This window comes from Podarcis muralis, chromosome 3, assembly GCF_964188315.1.
Source record: "Podarcis muralis chromosome 3, rPodMur119.hap1.1, whole genome shotgun sequence".
In the NCBI taxonomy this organism is placed as follows: domain Eukaryota; kingdom Metazoa; phylum Chordata; class Lepidosauria; order Squamata; family Lacertidae; genus Podarcis; species Podarcis muralis.
Genome location: NC_135657.1, coordinates 28,087,815 through 28,105,779, shown reverse-complemented (window position 1 = coordinate 28,105,779; position 17,965 = coordinate 28,087,815). Strand labels below are relative to the sequence as shown.

At 39.5% G+C, this 17,965-nt stretch overlaps 1 protein-coding gene across 13 annotated transcripts in view; it reads left to right on the top strand.

The window, feature by feature from the left end:
* The window catches only part of ESRRG (estrogen related receptor gamma), a 466,084-nt gene that overhangs the window by 129,301 nt on the left and 318,818 nt on the right, over positions 1-17,965 (top strand). The window lies entirely within an intron of this gene.

Genomic DNA, 17,965 nt, shown 5'->3' with positions numbered 1-17,965 from the left:
GAGGGAGGCTGAGATGCCAAGATGAATCAGGCTGGTGAAGAAGCAAGAGTGTCTTCCCTTCCTGTAAGGAGGCGTCATGAGAAAATCTATGGCAGTTGGTTATATTTACATAATTCACACAGTTCACCAAATCCAGCTTTTCTCTGTGCAGAAATCAGGTTACTGTGCCAAAGAATTTCAACTTTTTTAAAAAAAGAAAGGAAAAAGAAAGGCTTTATGTAGTTTCCAGATTCATGAACATTTTTAGCAATGTGATGCTGCACAGTTGAAATGCAACAGTCATTTCTTTCTTTTCATTTAACTTGAAGTTTAGCCATCTTGCTGTGTGATATATTAAGAACATTCTCATGACAAGTCATGGGGCATCCATGCTCTTCGCTTATTCCACTGTCTGTGTGATTTATCACTCAGAGAATATTTTGGTTTGCTGGATTCTCAGCTCTCCAAATACTGGCATCTGCTACCGCGTTGTAAGGTGAGAGACAGGATAAATAACTCACATAATTAAACCTTCATAATAAAACTCCATATGGATAAGCTAAAACAACAACAACAACAGTAACACCACCTTTGTTGCAACTGCTAGCTGACTTTCATCCCATGTGCACATAGTACCCTTCCTCCTTGGCCAGTTGTGACTTCTAAGCTCTCTGACAGTGCATTACATTACTGGCACTGCTGATCCTTATAAACAAATCTGATATTGCTAATGAGGTTATGATGATGTATTTAAATCAGCTGCCACATCCATGCTCTAACCTCTTCAGCTGGAAAAAAGGGCAAGCAGCTTCCTTGGTAGCTGTTGAAAGAGTCAGCTGTTCTGCTGCGGACGCTGTATGCTGTTTCCCGGAAACTGGGTACACTCTCTGAAGAATGCACCGTACCATTCTTTCAAATTAATCTTTATCTCCATTCTCTTCCATCTGTCTGTTTATTTATTTTTTTAACCAATCACGGTAATCCATCTGAATAAACAAAACGCATGCAGGTGTTTTGTGAATATGGATGTCAACATTCTATGCCCTCATGGTTTTCGCTGAAGTTAAATTTCTGTTATCCAAACTGCTGGTTATCTAATCTTAGGTATGCAGCAAAAGTGTACAGCCTATAAGAAAATACAGAAAAGCAGTTTCCACACCTTTCTGCAAACAGTGGTATTTCTTTTCTAGTATTATCAGCCAGGTACTTCTGTTTAAATATTAATCTCTTGAAGCATTCATTCAGCTCTGATAGCTTTATTTCCTGTTAAGCAGTCTTTGCAAATAGTTGAATTTTGTCAAACCCCTCACATTATAGAAATATTTTGTGGCTTTAATTGTAATATAACAATGTATTTAATAATCAGCTGGTCCTTTATAAGTGTTAAGGTTGTGTGTGTGTGTGTGTGTCCCATCAAGAAGGGATTGCTTTTCAAATGCTAATCCCAAAGTAGCTCTCACTGGTTTGATATACCTGCTACCTCCTGAAAAATGTGTAATCCTCCAGTATACATCCAGCTTCCTTGTACTGAGCTTTAACTCTTATGACTTTATGTAGCTTTCCTCCGTGTAATCCGGTTACCTGTTTCCCAGGTGAAAGCTCTTCTTTTTTTGAGTGATAAAGAGCTCACAGCATTCTGTTGTTATAAAACTGTTCTGCTGTCTTGAGTTCCTACCAGGTAAACAATATATAATGCTTTCCCCCTTCTCTTCCTCTTTTCCTTTCAGTATAACCCTAAAAGTTCTGAAATCCAAATACAGATTGTCATTTTACAATTGTTCTTCGTTTCTGTAGTTGCTGGCTTTGGGGCAAGGGAAAGAACATTCTCTTTCATTTCACTGCTCATTAAAAACCTAGTAATTGATCTTGGATAAAAGTATACAAAATCCTACTATGAGTAGTAATGCAAAATAACTATTTTTCAAGTCAAATATGTTCTGCTAAAGTTTTTTTTAAGAAATACTAGAAAATTCAATATTATGCTTGTTGGGTGCTATCTAGCTAGCACCAGAGAGCACCATCTTTCCAAAAGGACGTGGGCAGTAAAAGGTGTCCATGAACTGCATCACCATTCTTCCATAAACATTCAGTATGTATATGTGAATATGTGAATGTATTTTTATTTGAAATAATTTATATCTCACTTTTCCTCTCTAAGGAGACCACTACAGCATACAATAAAAAGTAAATGTTTTTACTCTTTATAAAACAGACAATATAGAACAATTGCCAGTAGCACAGCATTCAGAATACCTTGGCCAACTCCAGAGAACACTACTAAGTGGTTTGGCCACACTCCGGGAGATTATTTGCTTTCTAAGATAATGATCTCATCTTATACCACAGTGTCACCAAAATTCACAGTTACATGGATTGATAATGCTTGCCTGTATTGCAAATGGATTCCCATTTACCTTGGGAGTTCTCTCTCGCTCAATATGAGATTCAGCATGATCACATGCCCAAAGCCAGCTTCTTCTTGATTGAAAGTCTTGTTGATTTGCTGCAAAATATATGACCAGACCACTCAATAGATGTTTATAGATGTATATAACTGTTTATGTAAGTTTTTATTATGTTATAAATAGCTCCAGGATGCCTCATGGGAAGTTATTCATTAATGAAAAATAAATACCGATAAATAGTAATATAGCTTTCCCCCATTTGAATACTTTTAAAAATGTAGAATGCTGAACAGTTTATATGAACATCCTAGGGAGCTATGTGAAATGTGTCTCTAACTTGAAATTAGATAAACAAGAGTGCTGTTGACACAAGGCAGTACTTCACAAACTTCTCTCTCCCTTCTTAACTTAGTCTTATCCCTCCCCCCCCCTCAGACCAGTCCTAATAATCTCTTCTGCATGTAAATAAGCAGGGGTCATTTCTGATGTTATTTTTGCAGTCTGTTGCTATGTGCAAGAATCTATGGACTGAGATATTAATCCCAGCACTACAATTAGAGCCAAAATACTGTGCAAAAGAAAACTTGGGGGAAGCAGTGGGGATTTGTGGGGTACAAAATCCCCCTTTAAAAATCCACTTACTTTCAGTTTTGTTTATTTAGTGACTGTTCTCTCAGCCACAGTGCTCACCAGTTTTTCATACCCTCCAACATTTCTCCGATGAAAATAGGGACATCCTATTCCATAATAATAATTATTTTATTATTTATACCCTGTCCATCTGACTGGGTTGCCCCAGCCGCTCTGAACAGCTTCCAACATATCTGAAGCATAACAAAACATTGAACATTTACAAACTTCCCTCTGCAGGGCTGCCTTCAGATGTCTTCTAAAGGTTGTATAGTTATTTATCTCCTTGGCTCGAGGTTCGCATAACTCCATACCCTCCAACTTTTCTCCAATGAAAATAGGAACATCCTAAGGAAAAGCAAGACATTCTGGGATCAAATTAGAAACTGGGACGGCTTCTGTAAATCTGGAAGTGTCCCTGAAAAATAGGGATACTTGGAGGGTCTGGTATTTTGTTGGAAGATTGGACAAGTCTCTTCCAATTGCTTAGGCAATCCAAGTACACTTTCCTGTCTTTATTATAGGAAAGTAGAGGTGAGGTTGCACAAATCCAATGTGGATCCATCACGATCTTCTACCCGTCGCAGTTGGTCCACTCAAGTCATGGCTAGATAGGAAGGAAGTTGCCATCTGCTTCAAGACCCAGTCCTTCCTTGGGAAGATTTGTTTCACATGAGAACCATTAGTATAAAGTAGCAGTGAAATATGCAGTACAAAGTGAATTTTGCAATGTGTAAGTTTTGATTACATGAGATCAAGATTAAATTCTAAATTTTATATGAATATGCTGTTAATGATTATATACTTAAGAATCAGTTCCAGAAATCTATATTTTCCTAACCACTTCTTAGGCAAAGGCAGATAAATTGCACCAGTAAATCCTTTGACAGAAGGCATGATCCAGTAGGCAGCGTGTCAAAGTGCACATATGTATAGAGTTCCGCCCTGTTTTTACTTCAGTCATTGAGAGTGATCAGCAGCAACTAACAGCAAACTGGCACTTAACTAGCTGTCAATCTGTCTGAAAGCAAGAATATTCCCAATTTATCAGGCAAAAATTGGCACTTGCTGAATGTCTGATCTCATCGCTTCCCAATTTTGCATGCTTAAGACCTATGCACATATTTCACTGCCAGCTGACACTGGTTGTCTCATAAGCACGGTGGTGTGGTTTTAGAAAGTTGCCTGTATGATTTTGATTTTGGAATTTAGGCCTCATTATCTAAGCTTTTGTGTGGAACGAAAGAAGAGGTTTTAATAAGATTTTAATAAGATTTTTGCAATAAGAATGCCAGACGAAATCTGTCAGGCCCAGCTTCCCTGCATATGTGAACCTCTGTGCTTTGAGACCCTTGAAATGTCTGTTTTTAGGACATCAGCAGGGGGCTAATGAAAAGGCTTTGTTGATTTTAACGAATCGCAAGCCACTGTAGCCAAAATAAATATAATCTGCTTTTTGGATTAGTTGTCACAGATGATTTTACCTACTAACAGTGATTAAAGAACCCTGGTGGACCCAAAGCATAGTCATTCTCTGGTGACTCTTGCTAAAACAGCAATAAACACAAGTAAATAAAGACTTAGGGCATTAGTTATCTTTAATAAACAGTGACACTCCATGTAATGTTTGAGGGGACTTCAAAGACCTGCACTGTGCACCGCGGAATCACTCTTTCTAGTACACAGAGAACTGGCATGGTAGGCAATGCTAATAATGTTGCTAGGCAGCTTTAGGCTGTGAGCCTTACTTGGAAGTAAGTTCTATTAACATAAATGGGGCTCGCATCCATATAAAGCTGTTCAGGATTTTAAGGATGCAGATTTGCCTATCTAGTTGTGTTAATCTAGCAGCACCTTGAAAATACTAGGCTCATACAGAGCAGTGCTATAATGAACCAGACCATTGGCTCTTTCAGTTTTATATATCTAGGAAGGCTGGTTGACACAGATGCTGCAGTGGCTTTTCAGTGTTTCTGATAGGAACCTTTCCCAGTAAGAACTGTATGGTAAGGTGGAGCCACCCTACTGACACTGATGTCACGGTAGCTTACATGGATGGGGCAGGTTGGCTGTGAGGTCAGAACTCCCCCATGTATGTACACTGCAGTGTCAGGAGGGTGGTTCTATGGCATTGCCCCAACATGCAGGCTGCTATTGGTATTTTCTGCACTACCTGGAAACATCTCAGATTGAACCTTTGGGTCTTCTGCCTATGTAGCATGTGCTCTGCTACTAAGCTTTCCAACTTTTCTGTGCACATGCACACAAATCCCATCAAATCTGGGTTATGAACAGCCCCCTGAGGTTGTGTCTATTTCCTAGTTCCCAAAAATGTGGAAGTGGGCCATCTTGGCTCTAGTCACCTGTGTGTAGTTGCCTTGGTATTAGCCTACTTTCATCATGCAACAGTTTTCAGGACCAAAGCCTTAAATTCCTAGGAGGAGAGGTATCAGAGCAGGAAAAGAATGGTGGAACGGTACATTTCTTATGTATTCATCTAAATCTCTAGCCTTTCTAGCCTTTATTTTTAAAAAATTGTTACCTTTAAAGTTGGTTTGAATTAGTGAATCAAAAGAACTATGGTTTAGGGCTAAGACTTGCTGTGGCAATTAGGTAGTTAGGACAAGCTGTACTAGAGAGGCTGATGTGGATATGCAGGAGAGGCCCTGACTTTGTGGGGGACTGCATGGGATCCCTCTAGTCTGTCTTCTTAATTGGAAGATTAATACCCACAAAGCGGATATAAATTGGTAACATGTAGAGCACATGCTTCCGGATAAAAGCAGAATGTCTGTTGGCCGTGCATACCAAAAGACAGAGCTTTGCAGATGCACAAGGGCAGTAGCTTCCCTAGGCCTGCTGCTATCTTCGAAAAGCCATTGCTAGGATCTCTCCCTTGAAAGGGCTGCTGTACTGAAAGCCATTGCCAGGGATGAAGGAAGAAGACAAGTAAAGGCTGCTTGCCCAGCACAACCCGCCTATGCACAGAGTAGCAGTGCTTGAGAGCTGTAACTGCCACCACTGATAAAGGGGAGAAGAGGGAAAGGGACAGAGGTGACTCAAGAAAGCACCAGCACCCTCAAAAATGCAGCTATAATCAATTCCAACCAGTATCTCTTAGATTGCTGGATGAATGTTATCTCCCATTAATATAGTGTGATCTATAACTGTTTCCCACCTTCTAGGGCTTCAGATGTATGCTGCATGTCTGAGTGGTAGGTTCAGAAATTTTAATGTCATTCACATGATGCCTGCATAGTCATGTGATGTTTTGAATTAAACAAATACTAGTAATAGCCAGAATTCTGCAATTGTTCGTTCCTGCATGGGTGTAGAGCAGAAGCTGTGGAAAGGTCATTCTCTGAGGAAAATAAGAGAGCCACATCCTCAGGCTAGGGTGGTGTAGAAAAGATTGCTGGTGAGTCATCTGAATCTGAGTCCTTCTCAGGCTGACACCGAGACCCTGAGCTTGGGGATACCACAGCCTGCCTCTACCAATACTATAGCATTTCGAAAGCCGCAGCCACAAATCATGGGCATAAGTCTAACCTCCTCACAATGTGCTTCTGTTTGTTTACTTATTAATTGGTAAATCATAGCTTGAGATTTATATTAGTGAAATAAAAATATATTCATAATGGACAAATTGTTGGATGGGAAGACAATATAATTATATACTTATGGAATTACATACTTTTCCTATGTTTATGAAGGGAAGCTTTTTTAAAAGATTCTTTTCTCTGTAGTCTGAAATGACTCGGCTAGAGTGACTGGCCAGGGACAAGGTCTCTCAGTTCTAGGGAATCTTCCTCCTTATATGCACTGGAACCTTTCTTCCTGGCAATGTTTTTCTGCAGGGAAATGAAATAGGTTAGGCTGCCTATCCTTTGAATCACCCTAGACACTGCCTGTTCTGCAGTGCTGTTAAGCAAACAATGTACATTACTTCCAAAAAGGTGTTCGAAGTAGGAGCCTTATACCCCCACCTAAAAAAAGAGATATAAGGAAATGGCAGGTGGCCTGATGACATCTAAGCATTCAGCCAGCTGAATAGGTAATGTTCAAAATCATGTCAACACCTCAAAAATATGACATTGTCTTATATGTCACAGTAAACTCTCCATGCATTTTTATTCATCTTCTTATCACACATATCTGGAATAACAGATGTCAAGTTTTTACTCCCCCGCTGTACTCACAAGTGCTAGAAACTTATTTCAAACAACAGAAATAAATCTAAGATTAAAGATCCTACCTTAGTGAGTTTAATTGTAACTTGGAAATTGAGATTAGACTACCAGCAGCAACAATATATTCTCATTTTGTGCTAGTAATGAGAGGGGGACTTCCCACCCTTTGCCATGCACATCACAGTCCTCCATTGTCAAGCCAGGTTTTGGCTTGGTAAACTGAGAGTGGAATTAGATGTGACATTTTCTGATCTAATTGTTTAATTTCTGTTTAACTGTTTGATTGTTAGGCTTTTTAACAGGCTTGCTTTATTGTGTATTTCAAGTATGTGTGGCTGTTTTGTAATTGATTTTATACTTGTAAACTGCTTAGAAGCCATTTTGGCATGTAAGCAGTACAGTAAGCATGCAACTTACACAAGGGTTATGTTCTGGGGATCACACCTAAAGCCAAAATTGCATATAATCAAAACACATTGAGTTCAATGTTAGGTGGGATTGCCAGAACCCCACCCTCTTTCTGCCCTCATATATTTTGCCACACGTGTAAAGCTGAATGTACACAAGTTAAATGCATGTTAAGTTGCAGACTTACCGTATACATATTATTATTATTATTATTATTATTATTATTATTATTATTAGATATAGATATACAATATTAATGCACTTAACACACACATTTAAAAACGTAAAGAGCAGCTGCAGAAGCCCTCAGGTAGAAGAAGACCACAATGTTTGGAGTGGAATAGTGTGCTTTAATTTAATGCTTATTAATGAAACTGACAAAGATAACCTGATAAAAGTATGGTAATTGCCCTGAAGCTGCTATTTGCATTGGGAGGAAAGCCTTCCTTGGCACACTAGAGGCTTTCTCCTCATCCAAATAGCAGCCTCTGGGAGTTCATTTTCATGTGAGGCATGTGGGGGTGGGGAGTATACTTGTGCTCTCCAACCCCTGTGGTCCTGCTACTGTTTGGCACTGTGTTGCTGCTATATACATTTGTTTAAATGAGCACATTTACTTGCATTTGTGAATGTAACATCACAGCTTGTGTGGTCCTGAGTCATTTTCTTGAAACGTGAAGGAAAGAACTTGGTTTTCCTCAGCCAATTTCTGACTTCAGATATTGCAGTGCACTCCTGATAATCCCAAACGCAAGATAAGTGAACATGTAAATTCACTTACCTGACTTGGTGAAGACTCCAGGAACAGCTCTTCCCTTAAACACCAAACTTCAGCAGCCTCACTACTCAAAGCTGGAGAATTGGCCATCAACATCACTTGAACAGTAAAAGCACAAGCCAAGTAAAGCAGTGAAGTGTAGCGAATGTGAGGGAAATATTTTTACACATAATTTGTGAGTAGTTCATGTTTGAAGTTATGTCATCTTTCTCATTCTTTGAATTCAGTTGCCTTTCTGAAGCTCGATATATCTATTCTGATGTGTAGCAAAAATGTTACATCAAAGGTTAATGTTTGAATCCAGGCTTTAAAAAAAAGAGGGAGAGAGAACAGAGGGGTTGAGATGTTATTTAATGGAGGGAGTGTGGTAGAAACCCCCAAATGAATAAAAGCCCTTAAAAGCAACATATAAAAGCAAATAACAGTCTTCTTCCCCTGACGAATAGTTCAAAAAGTAGCCAACAGTTTGGATGTGATCTGTCGCATTGCATACAAATGAAGATACTGTCACTATCAGTTTCCTCTGAAATGCTTTGATCTGGTCATAAAGGATTGACAGCTATATCAGGACTCCCATTCCAGTCTGTATAGATTTTTCCACAACTGTTTCAGTTTCATAATTGTATTTCCGTATGAAATACTTCTCTCTCTCTCTCTCTCTCTCTCTCTCTCTCTCTCTCTCTCTCTCTCCCCTCATACACAGTCTCTTGAGGCTTGGTACTATTTGAGAACTTAGGTGTGGGACGACATGTTAGCATGTGCCTCCATATCACAAAGTTAACTTTGGGCAGTTCCAGGAAGCAGATGGAAGAAACATTAATCAGTTGTTAAGCTTAGTTTCAAAAAGGGAGAGATGTACACAATTCCCAGAGATGTTCATCTCCCTCTCCCTTTTGTATGAGACTTGAAGAGGGAGATACCAAGTTACTCATGTTTCCTCTCTTGCCAGTTTTCTTCATTTTCAAATGCCCAAAATGTTTCAGAAACTGGTCTCTATGACATACTAATTTTCGATGTGCAGGCACTGGTTTTAGCAAAACCAGTGGAAGAAAGTCATTCAATATCCAAACATACATGTTGTTTATCATTCTGACTTAGGAGTCAGAATCCTGCTTAGGAGTCCAAATCTACATAACAAGATTAATAATTGGAATCCCATACAATTAGTAATGGAATCTACATTAGGTAAGACTTCGGCCCAATTTACATGTTCACTTATCTTGCGTATAGGCACTCACATGTAGGAGCAGGGGCTGTTGTTTGAGCTCTAACTCCAATGCTGTGCCTCCATTATTGTGTTGTGCCCCTTTTGCCACACTGCCCCATCTGTTATGTGTTGAGCAAGGAGGTCTGAAAGGGGAAACTTTGACACCATGTGAGTGGCACACTTCTCCCATTCTGCACTTTGTCAAAGTACAGTCCGAGGAGGACTGGACCATTGTCATGTGCTTTATTGTTAGAATGCTTAAATTACATACATAAGAACAAAACAGGAGCCTTTCGGATCAGGCCAGTGGCCCATCTAGTCCAGCATCCTGTTCTCACAGTGGCCAACCAGATGCCTGTGGGAAGCTTCCAAGCAGGAGGAAATGAGCCCAGCGGCATCTACCCACCTCTGACTCCCAGGAACTGGTTTTCAAAGTTCTGTGGTGCCAGATGGGCAGTCCTCAGGTTAATCATGGTGCATGTGCACAAACTGAAAATGAACTTGTAATTTGAATTACAAGAATGTAACAGTTCACAAGAGGGACTGCAAAGTTTGGTACACATCCAGGCATTTTCAAACCCATCAGGTTTGGCTTCTGAACTGACAGCTTATGTGTTTTGGTGGCACATCCCCACCCCCACCCCCCGGCTATATCTTTCCACACTTTAAATGGGAGATGATCCACTTTAAATGGGAGATGGACCACTGCCTAAATACAATCCGCTTTGGTATCCTAGTAAAAAAAGAAGTCTGATTTATTCACAAACATCCTCCTCCCCCACAACTGAAAATCCTTCTCCACTGTTTAGTATACAGTAATACACTAGAACAATCCTCTTTTTGTCACCTGCATGTTTATTGAGAGGTCTTATCTATGCTCTGCTCTGTTAGCTACTACCAGCAGACTGACAAGTTACATAGTTATAAACTGCTTATTGGATACATTTCTGTCATGGGTGAATGCATCCTGGTTCTACTGAGAACTGTTCAAAAAGTGATAGGTGTTGAAAAAAAGATTTTGCACATGCCAGCTCTTATAGTTAAGAGAACTGACCTGGTAGCGTTGTGTGCTGCAGCTGATTTTTGAATTTCAAAAACTTGAATTTGCCTGTCTTTGCAGTTTGACAGGTCACCATCAAATGGGAACCACTGGTGTCAAAACTATTGGCTCCTTAAAAAAATTAGCCAACAAAGGAATACACTGAGCAAAAATATTGAGGGCTTTACATTGTGCTTTAATTAGGTAATTTTGGACTTATGCAAGCTGTCTTCTCTTGATGGTAATGTGTCTTCACTTCTTCCAATATGTGGTAAGCTAAACTTGTAGGTCTTTTGCTTATTCTGCTGTGTGGGGCCTTGGATTCCTACAGAGCAAAGTCTTGTCCTAACTCTGTGTTCACCAGAGTTAAAATGATTTTCTGTCTCTGAGTAGTGTGAGATTTCAGGGGTTCTAGGCACTTTCCCAAGGTTCATGTTTCCTTTTTGAATGAGGCATAGTGGAGACTGTGGTGTCTTTATGATATATTATTTATTTACACATATATGCAACCTGAGCCTATGATGGAGGGGTTCATAGCATTATGACCTCAGGAGGTCCTTGTTTCCTCATAGCCGCAGCCTTGGATTCAAACAGAAATCAAGCATTGCTCTGTATCTCCAGCTTACTGCTTTTTCTCTAGCTCTCATCACTGTAACCTTTAACTCTTAACTCTGGTTCTGGCTTTCTAACTGCAAGCTTCTGGAGGGGCTCCACTCATTTGCCATTTTACATGGAGCCCTTTTTGTTTGTTGCTCTTAATGGCCCATCACCCAGGTGATCATCTCATCAGAAAGCTAGCCTGGCTTATATTTTAGCACTTGCTGAATCCAGGGTTAGACGTGTCTCAGCATACAACCCACTTCCCCACCTAAAGTCATAACACTATTCTGGCACAAGGAAGAAAATCAATTACTTTTTTAAAAAAGTTAAATTAAAAAACTGTAGGCACCATTTTTCATTGGGCAGTAATAGAATTTGTATTAAATTCTAATATTACTTATACTATGGCTCACATGAAAGTTGTGGTTTTAAAATATATATTGCTGCTTGTAATAATAGATCCACGATTGCAGGCTATTTTAAATATTTTACAGTTTGTTGAGACACCATCTCCCTGAATTCTTAGGTTTGATCACAAGTGCAGCATCTCTTCGTTAATGCTGTGCAGGTTGATAAAACAGTTGCCGAGCTATAGTCCCCAAAGAAATTATTAATTATCTGGTTAATGTGCATCAGGCTGTGGGAGTATGAGATTAATCACCAGTGCTGGGATGAGTTGCTGAAGTGGATTTTGGTTTTTTGTCTCCTGTCACTCGGTAATGGCTTTTCCTTCCTTCACCATCAGGTGAACAGGTGCGGAGATGCTGTATTTTCATTTTCCTGTAGTCAGGAACAGCCGGTGGCCAGGATATGCCATTTTCTCAGTCCTGCTGCATGAGCGGTTTGCAACATGGAGCACTACCTGCTCAAAATGTTCCAGCTGCAGGAGATTCTCCTGGAATAACCAGTCTTCTCAAAATTCACAAACATTTAAGTGAGAAGGGTTGCAGGAAGCTCAAAGTGGAACTGGGAAATGCAATTATATTGCTTGGAATGTGTAATGTAACCATATTTAAAGAAATACTACATGTGAAATTTCCACTTACATTACAAGTGCATTCTTCAGTGAGAACTGAGCTGCTGTGGATTTATTTTATCTGAATTTTAAGTTAGAACTCTGTCTAAAAACCCTTTCAGTGGTGTAAGATGAGATAAAAAGTGTGGTTGAGCATCACATGAAGTGTTCATCAATACGCATTTCTTCCTCCCAGTTGTGACTTGGTGAAATATGGATAGTAATTTATTTTTATGAGACCTCACTTAAGCCCATGCACATTAATGCTTATTTAATGTATTAAGAAGTTTTTGATGATTTAAATCAATACATCCTTGTTGGTCACTTGTCCCTCATTTCATGTGCTGTTCTGCTACACTTTGATGTAGTGGCATTTATCATATCAGATGATGTTGAAAACTATAATTCTTCATCCTGATCCAATAAATGTGGGGTGTAACTATGTGGATGGTTATGAAATTTCATTGCACTAAAATGGAGGAAAAGATCCACCCCAGAGTGACTTTGCTGAGAAAGAAATTAAGGTGAGAAATTTGGATTCATATGGGCACGAGGGTAAGAAAAGCTAAAGCATAATTGTCCCAGATACATATCCTTGTTAAATTGAGTGGGATTGTTGCATTGGTCTCTTCAGGGAGAAGAAGTAGGATATCAGTGCCAGTATCCTTCCAGAATTTTTCTAAGAGAAGTAGGGGAAGCACAAATGAATTGTTATTGGGTGGTCTTGTGTATATATAATACAATAAGTAAATAACTACATATAAATAAGCTGCTAATTTTATTTATATTCCTGCCCTAAAGTTATGAGAATTATACGTAACACTGCAATGAATGCTTTTCACTCTACTGGCACTCTAGCAGCAAAATATTTAAGAAGAAATAACAATATAGTCCTATACTTAATTACTGAGATGTCATTCTCACTGAGTTCAGTGTAACTTCCTTCCAGGCAAGTGGGTATAGGATTGTTTCCCATCCCATCTCTGGCCTTTGTTCTTTAAATATGTATTTTAAAACAAAAAAGAAAATTAGTGTATCATCTGCAAGTTGTGAACTTGGTCCCCCCCCCCCCTTCTCTCCACTAGCTTAGCCTTTTGCGAGACATAACTGCCATTTATTAGTACCTATGAACTTCCTTATATGAGCTGAACAAGTGGAGCTAATTCTAATAATCATTTCTATTGCCTTGCCAATGATGAAAAGAAAAAAAGGCGGGCTTCATCTTGTTGTAGCTGAAGATGTTACTTTAGACGGGGAAGAGAGTTTGTACATTTTATTGTAATCCATGTTTATATGTAGTGCTTCAGACTAGAATTAGAAACTGTTTAGATTCTCATGATGTTTCCAGTGATATTAATGTCTTCTTGTTTGGCAGACTAATGAATTATTTCACATAAGATTTAGGTGACCCAGTTGTGCTCATGTTTCCTAATGACCAAAGATCTCTTAACTGACTGGAGACCAGGACATGGGTCATTTATTATATGTATTAAGCAATCTCCAGGGTTTCATGCTTAGTTTACATCTGATTTGTTTGGATTTCTACTCCTTGTAGAGCTTCCTGGGCTCCTTCTGATAAGTAAAGTCAAGTTTACTTTGTTAAGCTCAGCAGTTCCCTGCAGGGAAGAGATAACAGAGGGAAAATGGGATCTTCGGGACACTGCAGCTTGCTTGCTTTTTTGCACCCGGAAGCAAAGAGTGACTTGATTTTACAGCCACACATGCACTTCTTATGTTCTCCATGTACAACTAAAGTAAATTTTGACAATAACGTGAAAGAAACACAAATTCATAGCTGTCAATATTAAATTAATAAAAAGGTGTTTCTCCTGAAACTGGCGAATGCTATTAGGATTTGAATGTCATAGCCACTTTTGCATAATGTGGTGAAAGAATGGTATGTTTCGTGAATAATGCTGGACAAGCAATTTTTTGGAAAAAAAATAAGCCAAACTGCATGCATTTGGTCTTCCTTCAATATTTCATTATTTCCTAGGACCAACATATAGCCCATGCATTTGGAAAGGGACAGGGAACCTGAGGCCCTCCTGATGTTGTTGGACTAACTTCCCTCATCCCTGAATATTGAGCATGCTGGTTGGAGCTGAATGAAGTTGTAGGCCAGAGGTTAACCACCCCTGCTGTAGATGCTGGACTCCAACTCTCATCAGCCTCAGCCAGCATGACCATTGTTTAAAGATGATGGGAATTGTAGTCTGAGAACGTCAGGAGTGCACAGGGAGAAGAGAATTTTTAGGGAACCCTAAATTCATGAACCGTTTTTGCTTGTCCAGTCCAATGTAAACCAGACATGGTTGGTATTGTCTTTGGTGACTTGAAACTAATTTCTTATCCACATTCCAAGATGTCTAGAAGAATCTTGAGTTCCCCAGCTGTGCCTTTCTTTGTGATCATTACCACTGCCAAAAATGTTTTATGGACTGATTTTTCCGAAGTATCTATAGTTTAGAATACATACTTCAGTAATTGCAGTGAAATAGACTCTGCTGTACCACCGCTTAGGGTTCATGTACATGAGCACATGTGCAAGAGAAGTAGAGATGAGATGTATCTCCCATCACCCTCTGGAAGAGTAGCTTCTAGAGGCCCTGGGGAGGAAGCTGGATTCTGAAGATAAAATTGTCAAACCTCTCACACAACTTTTTTTTAATAAAAAAAATCAAAAAGGCATCTCCAACAGGTAAAAATAGGGAGAGAGGGATTTACTAGATAAAGGTAACCAGTTAATGGGTTCTTTGCCTTCAGAATGCAGCATAAAACTAATTAACCATACAAAGGATTCAGAGTTGTTTTTGTTTATTTTGCATTTTAAATCTGGCACCAGTATCGGATATGGGAATTTGATGTGCTTTTTGAATGCCAATAAGCTACTTGCTCTTCTTGACTGGGATCCAAGGAGCAGACAATGCATGTGCTGGGGAAGACTCTGTGAGTAGAGGGTTTTTGCTTTTGCTTGTTTCTTGCAGCAGCAAAAGGGGTTTAGCTTTTTCTTGCAGCAGCACCCACTAACAAACAGACAAGCCGCTTTTGTGTGACCTGTGGGATTCATTATGGAAAAAATAACAATGAAAAAGAGGTTCCAGGTATGTCCATGCCCATTTATTTATTTAATATATACTTTATGCCACTTAATAATTAGCAGTGCACATAAATTTACAAACATAAAAATATGTCTCACTTTCTAATTTTCCTCAACACCTCCTCTGGCTCTTTCCCCTCAAAAGAGGGAGGCCACCTTCCCTCTTTCCTGAACTTTTACAACTCCCAGCCACCTTTACTGGAAAGAATTCCCAGCCACCTTTAATGGAAAGAATTGCCATTGCTGGCATTCATTTACTACAGTTCTTCCTCCTTTGAATGCCACCTTGGTTTAATCCTCCTCCTCACTATCATACTGGACAATTTGGTATGTAGGGTGGTAATGTGTGCCCAGTGCTAAATTATATTGAGGCCTAGTATTGCAACCCACAGTCTTCCCCTTTGGGATTTCTAGCTTGTTGGGACATATGGCCAATCTCTGACTCCTGCCAGTGATTCCACAAGTCTCCAATACTCCTGGTGCCTCACACTTTCCCCTTTCCCTGCTGTAAGCCACCCCCCTCCCCCTCTGCTGGCTGTTCCTGGTTCAGGGCTTTAAAGGCTAAACTGGCACTTTAAACTGGGCCTGGAAATGAACATGCAGCCAGAGTAATTTGTGTAATATGTGAGGTGAGGTCTGCTTTCTCTGGGTAGGTAGAGTACCTGCAAAAGCTGGTAAAAAGCACAGAGTAGGGATGGGAACCTATGGCCCTCCACATGTTATTGGACCAACAATTCCCATCAGCCCCAGCCAGAGTGGCCAGTGGTGAGAAATGATGAAAGCAGTAGTCCAAGGACCTCTGGTAGACCACAGCTTCCCCTTCTCCTTTATAGGGGAATGAAGAGGAATCATGGCAGAGACAGCTTACAGCTTACTGATCCTCCTAAAAGCAGGGTCAAACATGCTCAAACACTCACAAGATGCCCAGTTCATACCAATGTTGCTGGTTTTCTGAAAGAGCTTATTTGTTGTTTCAACTGACTTTTTAAAATGCTGTATGATCATATGGTTGTAATTTGCCCTGGGACCTTGTGGTGAAGATTTGGTTAGAAATGTCTGAAATAAACAGTGCTGAATATATATTTTTTAAAATGTATTTGGGGTCATTTAAGGAGCCATTACTTGCAGCAATGGTAAAGTGACCAGGATGCTTTGCGTGATGTAAAGGATAAGCTGATTCCTTGAGAGGTTATGACATTTTTCTATATTCCTAGCACAAGACAGAAACTTTTAGATCTGCATCCCTTGGCAAAGAAGATACAGATGCATTATTTGGGATAACTAAGTTTATCTCCTTTGACACTTTTCTGATATCTCTTGATCATTAAGGGCTGGATTAAGTGGTAAAACTTTTCTTATGTGGCTGTTATTCAGCTTATGCTTCAGATCTTTTTACAAAAGAGTTTGAGTGCTTAAAGTTTCCCATTTAAAAAGAAAAAAAATCAAGTCTTATGTGTGGATTCATCCTGTCAGAGGCGAGGCAAGGTTTAGATGAGCACTTAATGACAGCTTGAAAATTGTAATACCACGTGTTTCCTGCAAGCATAGTCTCTCACACAGGCAAATGGCCTCTATGCAGTTTTCCCCAACTGTCTCTAGGTTCAGGATTTGCATGGGAAGAGAGGGATAACCAGCTGATTCAGTTTCTGTGCTTTACAGTACTACTTCTAGGCACCACACAGATTAAATACATTTTAGTTGCAAAGAAAAAGAAAGATGGTCCATCAGAGGGTGAAAACATCCCTGTGTGAATTCCGGCAAAGGAAAGCACAATGTGTGTTGTTTACTTTGTTCCCATAGAAAGAGAGTATTGGGTAGGCATATATATACTCATTGAGACCAATGGTTGGAACTTTGGCTTGCATTACAACCCTCATTGTTCCAAAAATGCTATAGCGTCTAAAACAATTATTGAAGCAATGAAGGGTGCTTTGTTTTGTTGTTTTTCAGCTGTCATGATTTTCAAGACCAATAGATGTTTTTTAAGGGCTGGCTGGGTCCACATTTGATGAATATCTGTTTTGGAATATTACTACAGAAGTGATTAGAATAAGTGCACCATTCCCATGAGTTTTCATTAAAAGTATATACAAGTCATAGGTGCACAACTGCTGGCTAAAATAAAAAGCCATATTGCTGTTGCTCTTAGCAGGATGTGAATTTCATCAGAGGGGTGTGTGTGTGTGTGTGTGTGTGTGTGTGTGTGTGTGTTACACAGAACATTGAAATACGGTCCCCTTGCTCATGTGGCATTCTAGGTTGTTTTTTTTTAAATATATCTTTTTATTGAAATGTTTTTCATGAGTAACAAAAGTACATTGTGTCTCTGTTTTCAAGACATAGAAACTTTCATGCACACCAGTTAGAGTCAATTTGAGACCTTTTTGTTATAGCCAATGTGCAGCTAAGGGGGAAAGAAAAGTAGGGAGAAGGAGGAGAGAAAATAGAGAAAGAGAAGGGGATGAGGGGGGCAGTAAACTTTCATTCCATACAAAGTATATGATTGGTTCTTTTTCTATGTTAAGCCAGTTTCCCATTCAGCCCTAAAAAGACTCTAAACCACATTATTAAAGATGCATTGGCGATGGGTACAGTATTAATGAAACAACAAACA